The sequence below is a fragment of the Eublepharis macularius genome, chromosome 3 (assembly GCF_028583425.1).
Source record: "Eublepharis macularius isolate TG4126 chromosome 3, MPM_Emac_v1.0, whole genome shotgun sequence".
NCBI lineage: Eukaryota > Metazoa > Chordata > Lepidosauria > Squamata > Eublepharidae > Eublepharis > Eublepharis macularius.
In genome coordinates this window covers 174,972,452-174,996,484 of record NC_072792.1, presented here as the reverse complement: position 1 = coordinate 174,996,484, position 24,033 = coordinate 174,972,452, and the positions used below count along the sequence as shown (strand labels likewise).

General features: G+C 43.9%; 1 protein-coding gene across 2 annotated transcripts in view; it reads right to left on the bottom strand.

Moving 5' to 3' along the window:
- DLG2 (discs large MAGUK scaffold protein 2) overlaps window positions 1-24,033 on the bottom strand; it is a 526,395-nt gene that overhangs the window by 115,982 nt on the left and 386,380 nt on the right. The window lies entirely within an intron of this gene.

Below are 24,033 nucleotides of genomic sequence, written 5' to 3'. Positions count from 1 at the left end.
AGTAGTTGAAGCCTATTTGTCTTTTGAATTTTTCTCTTGCTGCTGGTTCCAGCAGTGGCAGGCAACGAGACCTGGGGCCACCAGGGGCTTGGCAGCCCAACTGACCCATCATTTCTATCTTTTTCCTCCCCTAAAAAATGACAATGTGCATATTGGAAGGCTTGAACATCAGGAAGGAGTCCTCCTGTACCAGTCCTTTGCACCTGCCAGCCTGCATGTAACAACTGCACTGCCCCGAGCTATAGTTTCCTGTTGGGTCTGGGATCACCTGACTGACTTCCAGTGTATCAGTAACATATGGCCAATTACAAGACTTCTTGGCTTGCCAACTGCCTCCTTTGACTGGCCAACCTATTAGAAGGTGAGGACCTGGGCTTAAGCCAGACTGACTTTTTGCTTGTCTTAGATTTACACTTGGTACCAGTGGTACAGCGTAAGTTGCTAGCATCCAAGGCATCTCCTGGCAGGAGGTGGCTCCCAGGACTGCATGATGATGTCACTTCCAGGAAGTGACATCATCACGCAGGGTGCGGCCGCCCCCCAGGAGCACTCCTGCAATTCGGGCTGCTTGCCTCCCCATCCCTTATCTGGCAGCCCTCTGCCATAGCTGCCTGTGCAGCCACTGCCAGCTTGGCATGCTCCTTGGCCAGCAGCCACTGTAGGAGGGCCAGCTCAGTGCGCAGCAAGCTGGCTGCCCTGTTGGCATGGCAGGTGGCTAGGGTGGCACGAGCAGCCTCCTTGGCACAGCGCCCTGCCCCCTAATAATTATGCCTGCTCCCGCAATTTAGCCCTACAGCGCAGCTGCCTGCACCGCCACTGCCAGCTCGCTGCACTCCTTGGCCAGCAGCCACTGCAGGAGGGCCAGCTTGGCACCCAGCAAGTCGGCCGCCCCGTCGAAGCTGCAGGCAGCCTCCCACAGATGCAGCTCAGGCTCTCCTCGGCATGGCACCCCCCAATAATTATGCATCCGGGGTGACTGCCCCCCTGCCCCCCCATGCTACACCACTGCTCAGTACATTCTACTGATCCAAGGGGAGACAAAAAAGGACCTGGCAATTCAAGGCTATAAAATAGGATAAAATTCAGATGGGGAGATTTTTTTTTTTAATGTGTCCCTAAAAATACCCACAAAAACATCTCAGTCATTCTGGAAATTGCTAAAATTAGTTTCTAGCAGAGCTAATTCTGCGAAAAACAAAGACATTGCAAAGGCCTAAGAAGCTGCATAATGAAAAATGCACACTTTAACAGATGACTTGGCGGATGCTATCGACTGAGCTGATACCATGAACATCGCAAATGAACAGCTGACACCCCAATTAATGATAGAAACTAAGGCAAGCAACGAGTCTGGGGTTCAAGCATCCAGAGAGGCCCCCTCATCATGCTGTCTACTCAGGTTTACTGACTCCATCTTCTCTGCAATTATATTTAATGATAATAGCTTCGGCCCATTGTCTCCTCAGTCAAAAAACTTCTTTAACTATGTGATCTGCATATTATTACTTCCCTGATTTCGTTAGTGTTCGCTTAGATTTTCACTGCCATCAAAGGGTCTCCTTTTCTCTCTTAATCTGACTGAAATAAAGGCTTAGTTATAGATGGTAGGATGACAGAACAGTCAGCATGTGGGGGTGGCTGTGAGGTAGAAAAGGGATCCTTTATTCTAGATGAAACAGGAGTTTTACTTAACCAGAAACTGTGTTTATATTTAAGTCCATATGTGTAGTGGTTTCAGAGTAATTAATAAGCATGATTTCAATGGGCTAAGACTGGAGTAACTCTTTTTAGGATTGCACTGAGATTCACTGAACCTGACTGACTCTCCTTCAACACACAAACTAATCTGCAGTTCACTCCACTCCGATCACAGCCCACTTCACTCACCCATCCAGCCCGATCTCCATCTTACTTCAGAGGTCTGCATTTTAAACCACAGCAAACACACATTTCAAACCCCATATTAACCAGTAGAACTCAAATACCCAAACTACTGACATGGGAAAACATTACATGACAGTCACACAATTTAAGAAAATCTCATTCGGTACCATCAACACAGTAAGCGACCAGATGCATTGTTGTTAGTGTCAGAGGCATGGTGTGTACAGGAGGCAGGAAGACAGGTTGTTGCTATCCTCCCTACTCCTTACTTTGTGTAGGGCCAGGTCATCTGTGAAATGGCCTTGTTAGTTTACAGCAATCCTGCCACAGTTGTCCTCTTAGACAGTAACAGCCACTGGCAACAGAACACAACTATGTATGTATGTATGTATGTATGTATGTATGTATGTATGTATGTATGTATGTATGTATGTATGTATGTATGTATGTATGTATGTATGTATGTATGTATGTATGTATGTATGTATGTATGTTATTTATATTCCGCCGTTCTCACTGAGACTCAAGGCGGATTACATAGCATGAGATTAGTACAATTAGTGGCAAGGACAAGGGCAGGCATTTCCATACAGTGTCAAGAACATTTCCATAAACAATGTCATAGGGTAAAAGAGTATGGCCGTTTCCACAGTACTTACCTTCATCCGGAACACCGTGGGATGTATGAAAAAAACACAGAAGATAGCGTTGTTTTGCACAACATTGCGCAAAACTCGTGCGAGAAAACGCTATCTTCTGGGGGGGGGGGTTCGCGACATTCCGTGGCATTCTGGATGAAGGTAAGTAGTGTGGAAACGGCCTATAAGTTTATAAAGATGTAGTATTAGCAAGGATCCAGTATGGGGTTGAGGAATTGCTGAAACAGAACATAATCAATTCTAGGACTTGCATTGAACAACATAAAGCACAAGTAGGATATTTAAAGCAACAGATAATATGTCCGGCAACATAATGGTGAAATCTACGGTTTCTAGCTCATTAGTGAAACATCTGGGATCCCTTTCCTACAATACCCCCTCTTAGCTGAGAAAAAAGGCCTTTTTGAATAATTCAGTTTTGCATTGTTTGCAGAAAGCCAGGAGGGTGGGGGCTCTCCTGACCTTCTCGGGCAGGCCGTTCATCCATCTATGATTCTGCCTAGATCAGGTGTCCCCAATCTTGTCGATCCCATGGGCACTTTTAGAATTTTGAGAACTGGCAGTAGGCACCGCATCAAAATGGCTGCCACAGGGAGGCAATCACAAAATGTGATTTTGTGCTGAGGCCAGTCGTTTAAATGCTTGGAGGTTCCGAGCCCATTGTCCTCTATGATGTAGGTACCTGTTCCCTGCAGACCCAAAGGTGATGACTTTTGGGTTCTTTTGAACTCCAGCAACTTGGAGGAAAGCCAGGACTGGCACTTGGCTTTGGGGATAGTGACATTTTTTCAAAGATGTAGACAGGTGCCAGGAAATCCATCAGCAGGCACCACGGGGCTTACGGATGCCACGCTGGGAATCGCCTATCTAGATAATATTCACCATTGGTGGATTTTGAGCTTGTTTATTTCCTGCAGTCGTTTTGGCAGAATTACGTTCCTAAACATGAACGGAAATATAATATGAGAGGGAGGCGTGATCGAACCAGAGTTCAGTAGTTTGGCTTCAGTTTGCTTGGAAACAGTATTGCAAAAAAAAAAAAGAAAAGAAAAATGGATTTGCACAAGAAACCTGCACCAAACAGCTCATTTGTCTGTGACGACCCTGTTAATCCTTAAATCTGCCAGCTCTGTTTCTGTCTCATTTCAATTTTACTCCACGGTCGGCACACATTATCGGATTAAACTCTTATTTCTGTATTGTTGTTTATGAGACCGTCCTTCCGCATGCATCTCATTTTCTCCAGTTTGGCCCTGTTTCTGGTTCCCGAGTTAATATTTGCTGTTCTTTTTTGGTGTTCATCCCAGAACATGGAGCTGTTGCATAATAAGGGCTACTTATTTTTATTCATTAGTCCAGAACTGGCAAGATTCAGCTTCTGCAATTGCCAAAAATCTTGCACTGTTCTAAGCTACGCTGTTGCATCATGTGTGCAGTTACCCCCTTGCTTCTATCCCTTTCAAGAATTCTGGGGTGAGAATTTTAAGTCCATTTTCTGATAGCCAGCCTCCCTGCCCCAGAATTACATTCAGTACAAAGAAATGGTTTCTTCATTGGTCATTTTATACGTTTTTGCAGTCTAATGTGCATTTTCCTATTATATCTCTGAGGGTCAAATCAGACGCATTATCCAAAGACCCATGATGATGATGATGATGATGATGATGATGATGATGATGATGATGATGATGATGATGATGATGATAACTGCACTTTTATACCTCTCTTCTAGATAGATTAGTGCTTCACCCAGAGCAGTGAACAAGTTAGTGTTGTTATTATCCCCTCAATACAGCTGGGGAGCTGGGGCTGAGAGAAGTGGCTTACCCAAGGCCACCTACCGAGCTCATGGCAGTAGTGGGATTCGAACCAGCAGAGTGCTGATTCTCAGTCGAACCACTCCTTTGTAAATAGCAGGTAAAAGTGGGTTGGGATAGGATCAGGGCCATGGGATGTGGGTGAATGGGATTTAGCTATTTTTCACTCCTGCTGGATTCCTGATCCTAAATACCTTACCCCGGAGTTGCGATTTGATCTGTTGTGGGAAAAGATGCAAATGGCCTTTTATGTACCTGCGGGTTGGATCCTGCATATCCATTGGACAAATAGTGGCAAGGAGCCTTTCGCTGATGCAACAGGATCTTCTGCTGATGGAAGGCCCCTTGCAGTGGAGGAAAGAGCTATCATAAGGGGAACACTTCTGCAGGAGGCAACCTTGTATGTTCGCACCAGTAGGCCACAAGCAAACTCAAGGAGGCATTTGAAATCAGGAAAATGGAACTAACTACCTCTCTCCTTACAAGGTGTACTTGATTTGAATTGCCCCCCACAGCTGCTCTTTACCAAGGAAATATGCAACAGGATTCCAGCCAGCAGTCTTCCAGCATTTTGTGTTATTTGCCTCTAGGTCCAGCCTTCTGTCATCACCTCAGGGTCAGAGATGGTCCAAGTCGTCGTATTATGGGAGCAGCCACTTCCTTGCTCCTTCCAGGTGCTTCCCATGCTGTGTCAGCCGTGCGTAACCCATGTGATCACAAGGGAAGAGGCTACGGACGTAATCCAGACCAGCCACTAGGGTGGTCAACTCCGGGTTGTGAAATCCGGGAGATTTGGGGGGGTGGAGCTTGGAGTGCGTGGGGTTTGAGAGGGGAGGAGCCTCAGCAGGGTATAATGCCATAGAGTCCACCCTCCACAGCAGCCATTTTCTCCAGGGGAACTGATCTCTGTAGTCTGGAGATCAGTTGTCGTTCTGGAAGATCTCCAGAATGGCTCCTACCAGCCAGATTACTGACACAGGCTTTTAGGTGCAATAGGCCAGAGTGGGTCGTGTGATACTTCCTGACTTCTATAAAGGTTGAGCTTACTCACTCCTCTGAGCAATGAGTTTCCCTGTGGCACAGCCCCATCTTAACAGGATCTAGGCTCCCAAGAAGTTGTTTGTGTCAGTCTCCAGAAGCTGTTTCAGAAGGCAGCCCAGGATCCAATACCTCTTTTCCCACACAGTGGCCTTCCACACAGTGGCTTTCACTTTTCTAACCAAACGCCAAGAAAAAAAAAATCATTTCTGTCTTTCGAGCTCTGAAGAACTCGAGAGGCTGACTTCATGCTTCTGTGGAAGTCTTGCGTCTTGTTTCCAGAGGGCTCTCTCTGTAACATCTGAAGAGGCTCAAAGTCTGGTCCCTCCCTCTGTCCCCCACCTGTGATGTTCTATAGCCAGCTAACTCTGGCTAAAGATCTTTTTTTAAAAAGCCTTTTCGCTACAGTTTCCTCTTTAATAAATAATGGAGAAATTCCGTGCATGTAGGCATAGGAGTGAAAAATCTATATTTAGACTCCAGCGTGCAGAGCGAGGAGTAAGATCAAAAAGCCAAGTCTCTAAAAGGCGGCATCAGATTGTCGGCAGTTTCCACCCTGAGCAGTGGTGAACTCCCAGGTGAACTTCAGCAGAAAGGAACTTCTTTACTTTGAGACGGTTGATGTGGCTGATTTACTGAGATATGACGTTTTTGTTCAAGGATGGAAAGTCTGTCCCCTTTTTTTGCATGGATACTTCCTCTTTCCCTCTTTATAACGTTGCACGTTCAAGACACTGATTCAGAAAAGCCGATAGTCAGTTTTCACAAACTGGGCAGCAGCAGCAGGATTCCTCACACATATTTTGTTATCTGGTGGCAGAGAGTGCCCTCAAGTCATAGATGACTTATGGCGACCCCTGGTGGGGTTTTCATGGTAAGAGACTAAGAGCTAAAGTACAAGAGACGAATTACACGAGGATGTGCATGTGAAGGGAGTCGCAATGTTAGCCAGGAAGCTGTTTTAAAAGACAGATCGGAAGGCTCTGTCAATTTCCCTCTCTACAGAGCCAGGGAGATTCTCCTCAGAGGGTTTGTTCATTTCTTCTTTGCCTCCCGAAGGCTCTATCAGTTTCACCTCTCCTTCTAGGATCGCCACCTTGGGGTCAGGTAGCAATTTTCACCAGGCCAGGCTAGGGATCTTGCCAGAGTTTTGCCACCTTGTGGGCATGGAGCAGGGGTCACTGGCGTGTGTGTGTGGGGGAGGTAGGTGTGACTTTCCTTGTTTATGCAGGGGGTTGGACTAGATGACCCTGAAGGTTCCTTCCAACCCTATGATTCTATGGTTCTGATTCTACGGACACACTAATCACAGCGATTCATACTGAACTCATGAAGCTGCCTTATTCTGAGTCAGGCCATTGTTCTATCAAAGTTAGAGCCAAAACACACGTTAAGAAAAACCTAGGTTCAGCACATGTTCTCTTACCTCAAGGTTTGCTGGGATCTGTAGGCGTCCTGGAAGCTTAAAGTTTAGCATTTACAGAGCAGCAAAAAGGGAAAGGGAAATACAGGTGCCTGTATTTTAAGCTTTAAGCTTCCAGGACGCCTTTAAGCTTCCAGGACGCTTACAGATCCTTTAAGCTTCCAGGACTTTAAGCTTCCAGGACCCCTACAGATCTTTAAGCTTCCAGGACGCCTACTTTAAGCTTCCAGGACTCCTACAGATCCCGGCAAACCTTGAGGTAAGAGAACACGTGCTGAACCTAGGTTTTTCTTAACGTGTGTTTTGGCTCTTAGTCTACTCTGACAGGCATCAGTTCTCCAAGATCTCTGGTGGTGGACTTTCTCATGATCTGGACATCTTCTGCAGGACAAACAGATCCTCTACCAGTGAGCCATGGCTCCTCCCCCATTCAGGCAGGCAGAGACTCTCCAGATTGTCTAATTGGAGACTGAACCTGGGACCATGCAAAGCAGAGACTCTAGCAGTAACCCCTCCCCTGGTTCATGAAACTGCATTATAGCAAGTCAGACCACAGGCCTATGCAACTCAGCACTGTCTCCTCTCTTTGGCCGTGGCTCTCTGGCAGAAGATCTTTCCCAACACTTCCTACTTGTGATTCTTTAAGTGGAGATACCAGGGACCAGACCAGGACCATGCAAATCATGAGCTCTTCCACTAAGTCATGCCTCTTCCCTACATCATGTTCCAGCTCATGTGGATGTGTAGAGTTTAAAGTTCAAATACAGTGGAGACCTAGGGATGGAACTTAACAGGGTTTTTGCTAGCGCAAGAGAGAGTAAAGGTAATCTCCTGTCCGTATTGCAGCTCATACTGCGTTACTGTTTGTCCATGGGGATCCCTAGTTAGGGTTGCCTCAACCAGTTGGAGGCTGGAGACTTGCAATTACAACTGATTTCCAGACTATGGAGATCGACGCCACGGGAGAAAAAGGCTGCTCTGGAAGATGGATTCTATAGCATTATACTCAGCTGCAGTCTCTCTTCTCCCCAAATCACATTCTTAGAAGTCTCTACCCCTAAACCTCCGGGAATTTCACAGCCCCGGGTGGGCAGCCCTACCACCAGCATAGATGTCTCGGGAGGCCTACTTACTTATTGCTTGCACCAGCGGAAAAGTTAGTAGGATCGAGCCATGTGCTAAATCGCCATCATCATCTGCCAATGTTATTTCTACTCCTCTTGTAGAATTGTGTTTCTACACGATGCCTGAAAAGGGAGTACTATAGCTTTGCTTTCTGCAGTAATCACTGTAAAGATATCTCTGAAGCCAAAGTGTAACTCTCTGGATGTTTCGAAAACAACAAAAATATTTATTAAGATACACAGCAGGTGTTTGTGCGTGGGAAGCTCAAACCTTCGGCTCCTGGAATATTTTTTTTTAAAAAACGTATGTTATTACCTTTAAAAATCCAAATGTGTCATATGTGCAGCCTGATTCAATCCATACTCAGATGCAGTCCCTGCTGAGTTCAGCTAAGCTTACTTCCGAGTAAGTACACATAAGGTTGCAGACTTCAAGGCCAAATCAAATGGGAATGAATTGCCAAACATTTTTTAAAAAGCTGGCATGTGGGAGAAGGGTGTAATATGCCTTTGCTTACCCAAACAGAAAATAGGGCAAACAGAAGCACCATAGGGCTGGGAAAGCAATAATTTAAAGCTAAGTGAACCTACTGAGCTGGAAGTTTAGAATCATAGAACCATAGAGTTGGAAGGGACCTCTAGGGTCATCTAGTCCAACCCACTGAACAGTGCTGGAAATTTACAACTACCTTTCCCCCCACACCCTCAGTGACCCCTGCTCCATGCCCAGAAGATGGCAAAACACTGCCAGGATCTCTAGCCAAACTGGCCTGGGGAAAATTGCTACCTGACCCCAAGGTTGGGATCAGCCTTACCCTGGGCATATAAGAAGGGTCCACGAGAACTAAGCACTGATGTAACCCTTCCTGCCCTCCCTCTCATGATCTGCCTAGGTTCACAGAATCAGCATTGCTGTCAGATAGCCATTTAGCCTCTGCTTAAAAACCTCCAAAGAAGGAGATCCACCACCTCCCAAGGAAGCCTGTTCTACGTATGGACCGCTCTGTCAGGAAGTTCTTCCTAACGTTTAGCCGAAAATTCTTTTGATTTAATTTCAACCCATTGGTTCTGGTCCAACCCTCTGGGGCGATGGAAAACAACTCCCTGCCATCCTCTATCTGACAGTCTCCTCTCCAGGCTAAACATTTCCCAGGTTTTATCTTATTCAAGTTCATGAACATGTAAAAGATCTCAGCCGCAGGTGGTGCAGCTCGATTTTGAAGCGCTGCTCTATTATTTCACTTACTGAATTAGCAGATTAGATTGATTAAGAAGTCTCATTGAGGATGTATATCAGGTTACACTCTCACAATAAAAGGAACTGAGGAGGTTACATATGAAAAGGTGCAGCAGTAAGTCTAAGATGACTCTTCTTAGGACAGGAAGTACGGGAAGAGTTTTCATGTCCATTGTGTTGAATGAATTGGTGGAATTCAAGAGCTTACGATTTTAGGATGTGAGGATGTGCGTGTAATTCAAAAAATGTTAAATCGTTCCACATTTTTTCTTTTTTTTTATAATTCTTTTAATTTTCTAATTACTAACATCCAAACTACAAACAGAAAAAGGAAAAAGGAAACAAGGGGAGAGGGAAAAAACAACATAAGAACACAGACTACAACTACAAGTATTGAATTCCCTTCATAATACAGTTAATTAAAGTTAAACTTTCTAATATGCTATTAGATTGGTAGATCTTATAAGATACAAACTACAGTCAGGATCAGGTCTTCTCCCCCCCCCCCGCCCCGCCCCGCGTCTCGGTCTCAGTTCTCTTTGAACAGCTACAATAGCTGCGTTCCCTCCCTCCTCCCCTCTCCCCCCTTCAGATTCTGGATCTTCTTCTTGCTCGAACTCTTGATGATTGAGCACAAAATCCTTCCACAAAAGGATGATTAAGCACAAAATCGTTCCACATTTTTTCAATCCCGTTTTTCAACCAAAAAGTGGTCCCCATAGTGTCTAACACAGAGATCCCCCATGTGGAACCACAGATGCGTTTCCTGGTACCCACTTCTCGAAACCAAAAAGCCAATCCTGGCTTCCTCATTAGGAATGCTAGCCCCGTAGTGGGGGTAGGGAATCCTCTGGCAAAATGGCGTGTGCAAGTGCTCTCGAGGCCCCCCCCCCCGATGATGCACTTCCAGTTGAAAACAGGAAGCTACGGGGTCTCAGCAGAGCCAAATCAGCCCATGCTGAGACCCTGTCACTTCTGTTTTTCATTCAGAAGTGGCATCATCATGGCTTCCACAGCACACATGTCCATGAGCAACCCAGATCGGGCCACCATTCCTCCAAAGAGACCCTCTGTTCTGTGCTTTGGAAGTGAGGGGTGGGCTGGTGTCCTGTTCCTCATCAGAGCAGGAAGTGCTTTAGAGGATCCCAGAAGACATCATTTGGTGTTTGCGAGGAGGGCCTGTTCAGAAACAGTTGCCTGTGTTGCAGGAAGATATTTGACTTGGCACCTCCTGACATTTTCAGATTGGACCAACCAGTTAGGGCAGTCGTACGTTTGGTCACACACTCCGCCCTATGGCAGCCATTTGGGGTACCCACTACCTATTCTCAAAATTCCAGAAGTGCTCATGGACTAGGGATTAGAGATGGGCACGATCCACATTACGATTGGAAAAAACCCACGATAATGGCGATTGCGTGATCGTGACCCGGCGGATCATGATCGTCCACGGCCAACGATCCAGTGATTGGGAGGGGCCTGAATCGGGGTGTCTGGGCTCGGATCGGGGATCTAGACACTCAGGCGTCAGCAATCTATTCCCCTGGCAACGGAGCCAGGGGAATGCCTGAGCTCTGTTTGCCCTCCTTCTGTCGCCCTGGAAACCAGAATGGAAGTCCAGCTTTCCTTGATCAGCAGGGCTTCCTTCCAACCATGGAGCAGCAAAGCAGTCACCAGTTGGGAGAAGACACCCAGGGGAGGGAGGGGGAAGGGGGTGTTCTGTAGCCATGGGCACTCCAATCTCATCCCTGCAAACCCTGATAGGCAGCTCTGACAGCCAGACACAGATGGCCAAACACAAACACAGATGCTGCTGGCATCACCCACCATTCCTGTATTGCTGGGAACAGTGGGGCGCCCCTCTGCTTTTGCCTCCACAATCCACGATCCACGGATCGGGAACGGGAGATACTCGGTGCGGGTCGTTAATTCGGGATTGTTGCCAGCACCGATCCATGATCAGCTGGATCATTAATTTTTTTTGGATTGTGCCCATCTCTACTAGGGATCCCTGGCAGAAGTTTGAAATACAAATTTAGATAAAATATATTTAAAAGTATTGGAGGACACAGAGATGTCCATTCTAGGCTCAACGGAAGAGTTCCTGCCTTCTCCTGGGCTGTAGTAGTTAAAATGTTGGTCTCATATCTGGGAGACCCAGATTCAAATCCCCATGGTGCTGTGACTTTGGGCCAGTTGGTCTCTTTCAGCCTAACTTACCTTACAGGGTTGCCGTTGAAAGGGAAAAAGAGAGAGGGAAACCAATGCAAGGCAGTGGCTAAGGGTTATTGCTATGTCAGGAAGCCACCTGCCAGCAAGCCCCATCGACTACCACTGCTCCAAGCAGCAATGGAAGAAAAATAAAACAAAAAGTAGCAATGTTGCCAACATCACTATGTGACTAGAAGAGTAGCTCTAGGAATTACCAGAAACTGTGGTACAACCCAGAAGTAACATGGTGACATCATTGATGTTACGTGCCCTGCCCCCAGCCTTCCCACCAGTAGCCAGGCTCAACCTTATCTGCACACCTTGGAGGCAGGGCACGCTATCAGTATACAGCCCTCTGGTGTCAACGATGGCAGGAGGTACCTGAGAGGCCACTGCACTCAGGCCTGGTCTACACATGCAGCATGAGGACCAGTAGAATTCTAAGATGATATAATGGACTGTACCAGTTCAAACGTGTGGGTGTGGGTGAGTGTCACAATTTTATTGTTCCGTTTTATAAACATTTGCTATAAATAAGAAACATAACACATCAGGAAATAGCACTCTCCACAAATCTGGCCCTACTTTTCCACTTAGAGGGAACTATCAAGGTAGGGGAATGTTGAAAAATGTAATCTTCCATGCAAGCTGAAGTGGTACAGTCCATTCTGCCACTCTGCCACCTGTCTGGACCAGGCCTCTTCAGGAGCTAGATCTAAGTGGGATAGAGGAGTGCTTTGGAAGTTTCTTCCCTAAGTAGTATGTATAGGCGATAGAGCCGCCAGACACGTGACTGGCACACTGGAAGATTTTTGGGGATGGGGCATGGGGGAAAGACAACACTATGTTGAGTGACACTCTAGGAATTTCCCGATTCTTTATGGTAAAGACCATAGAGATTTGGGAAATTCCTAGAGTGTCGCTTGATGTAGTGACATCACTTCCAGGTCTTCACTCAGAAGTAACATTACTGTGATGAGTGATATCTTCCCTCTACTCCTCCTGTTAAGGCATCACCAGGAGTTTTTCCGCTATCAGATGGCAAATGGCATGCCTATATATTTTTTATTTTTTAATATTCTTCTACACATAAACTCTCTCCACATAGTAAAGCTGCACACTAGGGAGAACAGTTAAGTGATAAAAGCTCCCCCCAGTGCTGTGAATTAAGCACTGATGAAACACCAACCAGCAGTCCAAGCATCAAAGCAATAATTTTTCTAATAACTAACCAAAAGCCTTTTTTTTTGGCTCATGCAACAAAAGATTTCAAATCGATTTTCCCTCTTTTGCTTCTAAGATCAGTCATTACTGGTTTAAGGCTAGTTGAGATGTAATAGTTTTCCTCTGCAGGAGTAGAAAACTGTTACAGCATAATAGAATATCCAAATTTGTTTTGCAGGACAGAGCCTGCAGGTATCTTCAGTACAAACGTTTTCTACCAAAGGGGTCTGGATTTCCAATTTTAACAATATATTCTTTACACACAAACCCAGATGAATATTGCACAACGGGAAGAATTCCAAATTATTCTCATGAAGCAAACAAGTTTTTTTCCCAAACCAAACTTGCAAACAGAACGTGTCCTTCCTTGTCCAACAAGGACTTCCGGACTGCCTGTATTAGCAACCGTCTACATTAAAGGGATCTGTTTACAGTTGACATGAAGAATCAGAAAAATTAGTAGGTTCAGGTAACGAAGGTCATAACCAATGCCAGGAGGGACCAATGCCATCTCTCATGCACTTGTCTCAACATCATCTGACAATATTGTCACAACTAAAAGACCGTTTAATTTTGGGGTGAAGGCATCAATAGGGAAAAAAGGTCATATTAGAAACAGACAAGCCGGAGAAGCACAGACATCCATCCAAGATGTGTTCTTGCATTTTGAAGGTTGTTACCCGAACGTTGTGATGCATAGTAGTGAAGTGGTGAGTTTGCTAACCAGCATACTGCTGGTTCGAATCACACTACGGCCATGAGATCAGCAGACGGACTTGGGTGAGCCACTCCTCTCAGCCCCAGTTCCCCAGCTGTATCGTGGGGATAATAATACACTGCCTTTGTTCACTGCTCTGAATGAGGCGTTTATCTGTCTAGAAGAGTAGTGTATAAGCACAGTTATCATTTACAGCCTTTCCTAAGGTCCCTGCCCCAAACTGCTTCCAATCATTAAACTTCCCCCTCATCTTCAGAAGCATATTTCACTTAGGAGCACAAAGATTAATCTGGCAGTTTTAGGTAGTTAGACATCTTGTTTTCATATAAGAATTAAAAGGGTTTTCATGCACTTGTACCTTAGAGAGCTGCTGCATCTTAGTGGTTAAGTGGTTGGGTTGCAAGTCAGCACTCTGCTGGTTCGAATCCCACTACGGCTATGAGCTCAGCAGGCAGCCTTGGGGAAGCCAGTCCACACAGCCCCAGCTCCCCAGCTGTATTGTGGGGATAATAATAACACTGACTTCATTCACTGCTCTGAGTGGGGCACTCATCTGTGTAAAAGTGCTGCTGTTGTTGCTGTTGTTAGGACCATACAAACACTCTGAGCCTGCATCTGTTATGGGCTCATCCATGTCAGTGGAAGGAAGTGATCTGTGTGCACATTCCTAGGTGTGCACAACTTCATTCTATCCACATGAACGAATGCGGCAGCCCGTTTGTGCAAGAGCTCCATGCGTTTATCAGAGCGCATACAAGTCAGTGGATTGGACAGCAGCTCATAAAGCCAATTTAGATTTGTAGAGGAATCAGATCAACAATTAAACTGGCCGCACGAGCCAATTTGGAATAAAGATGCCAGCAGAGGGCCATCACCCTATGGGCGAAAGAGATACTGTGAGCATCAAGAGGTCTTCACTTTCATCTCATGACAAAATCATTACTTTCCACCAGTTATAAGTAAAACGTGGATCCATGCCACAGTAACTGAGACAAGACTACTGTGATGCACTCTACACAGGTCTCGCAGCTCTATTAATACCAGGAACTGGGCAAATCCCATTCTGCAGCCACTCCATTGGCTGCCCATCAGCTATCAGGTTCAATTCAAGGTTTTGGTTATCACATACTGAGCCCTTTGTGGCCTCGGCCCCTCATACTACAGGAGCACCTCTCTTCCTATGCCCTGCCACAGCAGCTTCACTCATCGGAACATGGGCCTGCTACAGGTGCTACCCCACAGGTGGGCAAAATCAATAGCTGCCTGTACACAGCTGCATTCTCTGTGGTGGCCCCCACCTTATGAAATGGCCTACCTGAAGAGGTCAGGAAAGCTCCCACTTTCCTGGCTTTCCACAAACTATGCAAAATTGAATTATTCAGGAAGGCTTTTAAAAACTGGTAATAGGACAGTGCTGTAAGGAAACGGTACACAGAGATCTGCTTGAAAGGGATAGGGGCTGTAGACTATACTACTGCGTACTGTCTGTTGTAAAGATGCTCTTATGGGATCTTGCAATATGTTACATCAACTTGCTTATGTTTTGTTTCAGCATTGTTTTCAGTTCTGTATCAGATTTCTGGGTTTTTCCCCCTGCAATCCTTACCCTATTATATTGTTTATTGAATGTTTCGGCCGTTGATCATAATGCCTTGCATGGTGTAATCTGCCTTGAGTCTCAGTGAGAAAGGCAGACTATAAATAATGCACATTAAAATAAAATAATAAAAAATACAATAAAAAAGGGAGAGTTAACAATATGGATAGAATGTGTTTGATGTATACCCCGTGCAGTGCTGGAAACGGTCCCATTTGCACTTGCTGAGAATCTTCCCCAGTGTGTTTTGTCTGGATTCCAAATCCTCCCCCTTTGTGTCAAGAGAAAAGCTGGATTCCAAGATGATATAGGAAGCCCAGAATGTGGCTTTTCAATTAGAATGCGATTTTCTACGTGCCTTATGTAAATAGCTGATCTCTTATGTTGTTCACAGTGGGTGTCTGCTAGAAAACACTGCCTTTCTTTTCCTTTTGTCAAAATTAAAAAAAGTACAATGGCTTGCTTCTTTTAAGACTCTCTAATGTATATGAAAACCCTATCATGAGACAATCCAAAATGAAAAAAAGATAGAGTGCTGGAAGACAGGGCTCCTAGGTCGGATGGCACTCAATTGTCTACTGTGGAAGAGCTGAGGACAAGTACGAATAGTGCTATTCTTAATAATGAGACTGGATTAAAGCTGAAAGGATGTCCAGTTGCGGATGTGAATAGATGCAAAAGGAATGTGTAATGAACACATGAGAGGTATGAAGCCAAGTAAACTAGAAATCATAAAACAAGAAATGGAACGTTTACACATTGTAGTCCTGGGTGTGAGTGAATTAATGTGGACCAACTCAGGAAGACATTGTCAGTCAGAAAACCACACAGTGTTTTACTATGGAAATGAACTCAAAAGAAACGGTGTTGTTCTAATAGTGAGGCAAAACATAGCACAAGCAGTCCACAGCTACAACGCAAAGTCTGACCGAGTAATATCAATCAGACTTCAGGGAAAGCCTGTTAACATAACCATCATTCAAGTTTATGCTCCAACTACAGATTATGAGGAGGAAGAAATCAAAAACTTTTACACAAGTATGGGCTATAAATTTCAATAAAGAAATAACAATGGAGGCATGGGAATACTTGTGGAAAACTACAATGAAGACAACGACATGTATTAATATTAAAGAGAACATTTTCAAAATGATCTATCGTTGGTACATGACACCAAAGAAGATTGCGCTAGGGAACTTGAATACTTCTAATAAATGCTGGAAATGTAAGAAACATGAGGGCTCCCTCTATCATATGTGGTGGTCGTGTGAGGTAGCTAGGCAGTTCTGGGGGGAAATAATAAGAGAAATGAGTGAAATTTTACAGCCCATCATAGGACGTTGATTTTTTATATGACTGCAGCAGCTAGACTTTTGTATGTGCAGAAATGGAAAGTACAAGAAGTGCCAACTATTGAAGATTGGATCTACAAATTGCTGTATATGGCTGAAATGGACAAGATGACAAGAAAACTGAGAGATCTGGACTCAGGGCAGTTTAACACAGACTGGGAGAAGCTGAAACAATATCTGGAGAAGAAATGGGAGGTGGGAGGAAAACTGTGGCAGTTTGAGAACTACTGAAGTATAATAAAAGTATAAAAGAGAGGGGTGACTTTACTGGGGGAGGAAGAGAAATGTGAATTTATAAGCAGTTAGATTAATTGATTGAGATATATATAGATATGTATAGGTTAACTGATAGAACATTGATAGAGAATAATTAATGATAAGGTTTAAACATGAGGATTGAGTAATTAACAATATTTTCTTTCTTTGATAAGATTTATATGCACCAAACTGAATGTACAGAAGAGTTAAATTGATTGATTATGCGAGGAGTTATATAGAATTACCATAAAAAGATGAAATGAGTAATATATAGAGAACAAATCAAATTGTTTGATTTAAATGTGGGAAATTTTTATGGTTTATGATATATAGGTTTATATAGAAATATTCAAAACTGGAAAATGGGATAAATTGTTTATCTAAAGACGTATAGTTTGGGTGTATAATAAGTAAAGGAGTTAAAGATGTACTGCTTAATATAATGGAGAATGTATATCTGTTTTAGACAGAGGAATTTAATAGAAGTAAGGGAAAAGGGACAGAGGGTGGGAAAGCTGTTGGAAGTCAACAAAAGGGGGGGAAAGGGAGGGGGTTAGAAACGAAAAATTAGGGGAAAATTGATTGTAATGTAAAAATAATATTGTTCTAACCCAATAAAAAACTTTTCAAAAAAAAAAAAACTTTTACACAAGTGTCCAAGAAGAAATTGTACACCTAAACAAGATATGCTGATAATCATAGGTGACTGGAATGCAAAAGTAGGAGATAAAGCAGAAGCAAACATAGTTGGAAAATTTGGACTAGGATCACAAAATGAAGCAGCAGAGAGACTCATAGAATTTTGTGAAGCCAACAACCTGTTCATTGCTAATATATGCTTCAGGCAACCAAAAAGACGATTGTATACGTGGAAATCACCGGGTGACCGATTTAGGAACCAAATGGGTTGCATAATTGGAAGCAGAAGATGGAGAAGCTCTATTCTCTCTGCTAAAACAAGACCAGGAGCTGATTACAATACAGATCATGAGTTGCTAATATCAAAAATTAGAATAAAGCTATCATACTTTGGTCAGATCATGAGAAGACAAGATTCTCTGGAAAAGTCAATAATGCTAGGAAAAGTGGAAGGCAGTAGGAAAAGAGGAAGACCTAAAACGAGATGGCTTGACTCAATAAAAGAAGCCACGCCCTCCATTTTGCAGGATCTGAGTAAGTCTGTTAATGATAGGATGTTTTGGAGGTCTTTCATTCATAGGATCGCCATAGGTCGGAGGCAACTTGATGGCACAAAACACACACAACGTATCTAGGCTCCACCATGAAGGATCTGTGGTTCGCTGGCAAAGCATCTGCTTTGTACGTAGAAGGTCTCAGGTTCCATGTCCAGCTGAAGGATCTGAGGGCTAAAATACACATTATGTTATGACCCAAGTCAGGTCATGGGTACCTGACCCGACTCTCAGTCGCACATTCACACAAGGACTAACTTCTCCACATGGCTCCAAACACTGCCATAGTGGGCCAGAGGGATACATTTCCTCGGAGCACAACCCTAACTGTGTTCAGTATGAAGAAAATCCCATGGTATTAAATGGGGGTTATTAAGTGTGCATAGGACTGCAGCCTTACTTTTCAAAGGAATGTAGGGAATTTAGGAAGAACAGACCTCGTCTCACAGACCTTCTCATTTTCAGGCCCTGCATAGTTACCCCCAGTCAAACACTACCCTTGCTTGGGTAGCGTTGACCTCAAGAAAGCTTGGATGACATTTTCTTTGAAGAACATGCCCGATGGGGACAGCCTGAGAAATACCACGCTAAAATAAATTTAAAAGAAGAAGAGAATCCAAATGTCAACTGTAGCCATTTCTGCCCTGCAGAGCGCCATCATGAACAGCTGACGAAACCACCGTGAAGGGCAGAGAAGCCTAGAAGAAAAGGATGGGGCAAGAGGTCACTCTGCCAAAGTTCGGTCATGTTAGAGGGCCTTCAAGCCTTCTTTACATTTTAATTTATGCGCAGCTGTCAACAGCCCTTTGCATTGGAGCTCGATTTACCCTTGCCTGTCGGTGTGATCTTTACATGATCTCCATTTCGCTTAACATTCCCCTCTAGATCAGTTTGAAATTGAAGGCCCACCTCTAGCACTGCTCTATGAACTGTGCCAAGAATTGTGTTTACTGAGCTTTTGCAAATGCTACCCAAGAGAAACATTTTAAATTAATATTTTAATTTCCTTCTCCAGAATTTGGAGCAGATTGAGGGATGATCCATACCATCTTATATTGGTTTTCTTTTCTTTTCCTTCGTCTTAATTGGTGCAGGTTTGGAGGGAATTGTTGGGCCTGGCTTAGGGGAAAGCATGCTGACTGGTACTCTTTAATAGTTGTCAAGTTGCCAACTGACCCCAAACAACACACTGCCTGCTCCTGTGCTTTTATAACAGCTGATTCTCCTGTAGAAATAAGGAGGTGTTTTTCACAGCAGGGACAGTGACATTGGCTGATTCCGCACACGTTGGATAATGCACTTTCAATGCACTTTATCAATCGTTTGAGGTGGATTTTTTGTTCTACATAGAAAAAAAATCCATTTCAAATGATCTATAAAGAGGATTGGAAATGCATCATTCAACGTGTGCAGAATCTGCAATTGTTGTCTGCTATCAGTCTACACATCGGGTAGTTTATGGAAGCAAAGTTTACAGTGAAAGTTGGCAGCCCTAAACAAAATCTATGTAATATCGTATATGACATTCAAACAAATTGGACTACAACAACCTATGCTACATGAGCCTGGTATGCATAGCAGAGATCCACAGCCCTTGTAGTTACTTTGCTAGCATGCTAACAAAAGTCGCATAGCTATTTCAAAGGGATTTTGGCAGCTCTTTGCTGTGCCAGGCTCTTGTTTGCTCAAAAGTAGAGGTAGTGCTGTTCAGTTGTTATGATTCTGCCACTCCAACTTTGGGTAACTAGATATTGGCAACAAACCAATCCCATCAAAACTTTTAGGAATTTTTTAAAAAATTAACTATCAGCTTTCTAAAAAGCAGGCAAGAGACATCTAAGTATGTTTGTTTTTTAAAGCATCCTTTGATTCCATGGTAGAGGGAGTCACCATAGAAAAGGTCCCGTTTCTTGTAAGCAACTTCCAAGTGTCAGAATCCTGGGGCCCTAGATCCTAGTCCATGTCCTCAGAGCAGCATTAAAACTTCAGGCTTCTCTTTTTCATACAAAACATATCCCTTGCACATAGAAAATTAGCCTTGCCAGGGGAAGACTAACTAGAAACTTCCTTCCAGATACATTTTGTGTGAGTATGGCAACAGATGTGTTTTCCAGCTTTGGAAAGTGCAAAGTACACCTTTGAAAATATAGATCGTTTTAGGTGGGCAGCCGTGTTGGCTTGCAGTAGAACAGCAGGATTTGAGTCCAGTGGCACCTTAGAAACGAACAAGATTTTCAGTGTAAGCTTTTGAAAGTCTGCACTTCCTTCTTTGGACACTGTTCAAAAATATGGGTGTCTGACTCCAAAAACTGAAGCTAGAAATCAAACACATTGCCCCAGTTACACAAAACGGTGACTGCATATGTTGAGAGAACTGAGCATAGCACAATCTTCTCTTATGAGCGGTCACATCACAAAAATCACAGGGCTTGTAAGCTGCTGGCAGCTCTCTCAGAATTCAAGATGATAAATCTTTGAATAGTAAAAGAGTCCAGTCGCACCTTTAAGACTAACCAACTTTACTGTAGCATAAGCTTTCGAGAACCGTAGTTCTCTTCATCATGCATCTGACGAAGAGAACTAATTCTTGTAACCTGCATTCATTAAGAGTAAATGGAGTTAGTTTCCTTCTGTGTGAGAAGGGAACGGGAGGAGTGAAGCACATGAGCATAACAAGTTGGGCGTGGGTCCATGTTGGCTTAATGACAACTGACAATGATGTCTGAATGTGTGAGAAGTGTTTGTACAACTCTATAGTAGGATCGAGCCATTTGTTGGTACAAGCTTTCAGGAGAGGAAAAGGGCCAACAGGAACAGAAAGTGGGAGAGAGAGAAATGGTGATTTGCTCATTATCACTAAACTTCAGACACGTTGCTGAATTGATGGTGTTATGTATGTCTGTACCCGTTCATCCATGCCAATTTTGATTATGTTCTGCTGAACACAGTGTATCTAGTTATAACCCAATGTCCCTTGGTTGGTATCATAACTATTTTTTCTCAGGCTTTTGCAGGTGGTTATTTGTTGTATTAGAATCATAGAATCATAGAGTTGGAAGGGGCCATACAGACCATCTAGTCCAACCCCATGCCCAGTGCAGGATCAGCCTAAAGCATCCCTGACAAATATTCATCCAGCCTCTTCTTGAAAACTGTCAGTGAAGGGGAGCTCACCACCTCCCTAGGCAGCTGATTCTACTTTTGAACTACTCTGACTGTGAAAAAGTTCTTCCTAATATCCAGCCGGTAACTTTGTGCATTAAGCCCATTGTTTTGGGTCCTACCCTTTGCTGCCAACTAGAACAGCTCCCTGCCCTCCTCCAAATGACAGCCTTTCAAATATTTAAAGAGAGCAATCATGTCCCCCCTCAACCTCCTCTTCTCCAAACTAAACATTCCTAAGGCCCTCAGCCTTTCCTTGTAGGGCTCAGTCTCCAGACCCCTGATCATCCTCGTCGCTCTTCTCTGCACCCTCTCGATTTTGGCCACATCCTTTTTGAAGTGAGGCCTCCAGAACTGCACACAATACTCCAGGTGCGGCCTGACCAAGGCAGTATAGAGAGGGGCTATGACCTTGCAATTTCGACGCTATGGCCCCTTTGATACAACCCAGGATTGAATTGGCCTTTTTTGCTACTGCATCACACTGACTGCTCATATTCAGTTTACAGTTCACTCTTACCCCAAGATCTCTTTCACATATACTGATGCCCAGAAATGTATCCCTCATCCAGTATTTGTGCTTCCCATTTTTGTGGCCCAGATGTAATACTGTGCACTTGTCTTTATTGAATTGCATCCTATTCGCAGCTGCCCACTTCTCCAGAGTATCCAGGTCTTGTTGAATTTTAATTCTATCTTCTTGGGTGTTTGCTACTCCTCCCAATTTGGTATCATCAGCAAATTAGAGCAGCTTTCAGTGTTTATGGCTTTGTGCTCATTCCCAGACAGTGCTGTGTCTTGCCTCCTAGTAACTCATCGCAATATCAAAAATATGTAAAATGTTCTCACACAAAGAAAGCACCAAGGTATTGTTTACAATTGGGGGGTGGGGAGAGAGGAGCGAACCAGAAGGGTAAAAGAGAAACCTTTTCCATGTGAGGTCATTCCTGTGAATTTTCTACTCATGCTGCCTAGAGCTCTGTATTGCTTCTGAGTAGACCTATGGAACTGTATATAAATGAACTGATTTCTGAATAAAAATCCATTTGACTAAGTACTGGTGTCTTACTGCAAATGGGCCAGAGATCTGTCTGCAGTATCCTGTCATCCATAGCCTGACAGATGGCAGAATCTGGAAAGAATCTATTATGAAGCAGGACTGGACTAAAGAAAAGTCGACATTTAGAGAGCCCAAAACAATCCCAGATGTGTCAGCACAGCAGCGCCATGTCCAAATTCTCATTGAGCGTGCAAATCCAAGCTCTTAAATATTTTAGTTTCCTTTAGACCCCAAGTAATGCTCACAGGAGCTACTTAATTGCAAATAAATTTCTGGGAGCCCTTTGTCAGAATTAATATCTGGCTTCTGAGCTGTTCCATACAGAATCCTGATTGACTGTTCAGGTAGAGGAAACGGTTCAGTGACTTAGTACTTGCTTTGCAAGAAGGTTCCAAGTTCATTCCCAAGAATTTCTAATTCAAAGTTTGCAAGAAGCAGGCACTGGGAAGTATTTTTCTCTGCCTGAAACTCTGCAGTGCCCCTGTCAGAGCCAAACTAGACATTATGGCCGTCATGGTGATCTCTGCTGTTGCCTGCTGCTGCTCCAACTAGCGATGAAATAAAAATAAAAATGTTGGCAACTGTTGTGCTGATTGTACCTGGAAGTGATAATGGATAAAGACACAGAGTTTCTAGTGATTTCTAGAGCTGCCCATTGTCACCTTCAGGTTGTACCTGGAAGTGACATAGTGACGTTGGTGACATGCCCATGTCCCCACCCCTCAACTCTGCCTCTGGTTGCAAGACTTGGCCTGACAACATGATCAGGCTATCGTGTTCCCTGTGCACGTCTTTCAAGTGCTGAAACATCCCCCTCATGGAACTTTTAAATGGCCAAATTTTTCCTCTAAAATGGTGTCAGCAGTCATGGGTTGGACCTGTGGCTATTGTAGCATCTAGTTCGGCTGTCAGAATAAACACTGATCCCTATGGACAAGGGGCTATCTATCTATCTATCTATCTATCTATCTATCTATCTATCTATCTATCTATCTATCTGTCTGTCTGTCTGTCTGTCTGTCTGTCTGTCTGTCTGTCTGTCTGTCTGTCTGTGTCTAATTTAGAGGCTCTAAAACTGTAGCTTACTTAGCTTGTGCGTAAATCTGGCTTTGCTTGACATGAATGGTTTTCTTCTGGTTACATTCACTCTAACTTGTACTTGAAGTGCTTGAAATTACATCCTCATAATTCGTTATCACTTCAGATTTGCAGTTATTATCAGAGAGACATAGATGGATACCAAATTGTAATTTTTTTAAAAAAAAATCACATACATTCTATTTCTGTACGGCTGATTGTTTTTATTCATCCTGCACTTAAACAACTGCTGGCAGAGGACAGGAAGGTGCCAGTGGGAGCTGGCTGGTGTGCGCTCTGCACAAATCTAGGCACAGACAAATAACGCTGTATAGAGGCCTGAACAGCAGGCTACCTGCTTGCAATGGGTGAGTGCAATGTGAGCTGAACTGAATGCTCAAGCATCTCTAAGGCCAGCAACATGGGAAGACATTTCAACCTCAATGTTTGCCTCGATTTACATATGCGTAGAAATGAGGTAGCCATGAGATGTCAGAGACCCGAAGTGGTAGAATGGGTTGCACTACATCTGATTGCTGGTGGAGGATCATGAAATGTTTGTATTTCGGAATGGATGCTTTACCTTATTAATTCCCTGTGAACTGAAAACCAGCACAAAAAAGAAAGAGAGGGAGTTGATGCTTTTTTGCCTGCAAAGTTAGTTTTCTGCTTGCAGAGAGTCTTATGCGAGAAGACTCTTTCAAAGTTTGGCCACCCCAAATGGTGCATTCAATTTGACCCTATCGCATGTCAATTGGCCCTTAATTCTGGATGTATCTTTGAAAGCCTGCCCAACAATGTTAGGCAAGGTGATCCCTGGATCACAAACAGAGGGCAAATATGTAGCTGGAATCTCATTAAAAAGTCTGCTCCACCAAACGGGAGAGACGAACAAAATATATTCAGCTGTGCTGATCTTCGGCTTCCCTGATTTCCGCTGAGCCAGTTGTAACGCAATACGGGTTTTTAAAATATCTTCCAGATAACAGCATTGAATGA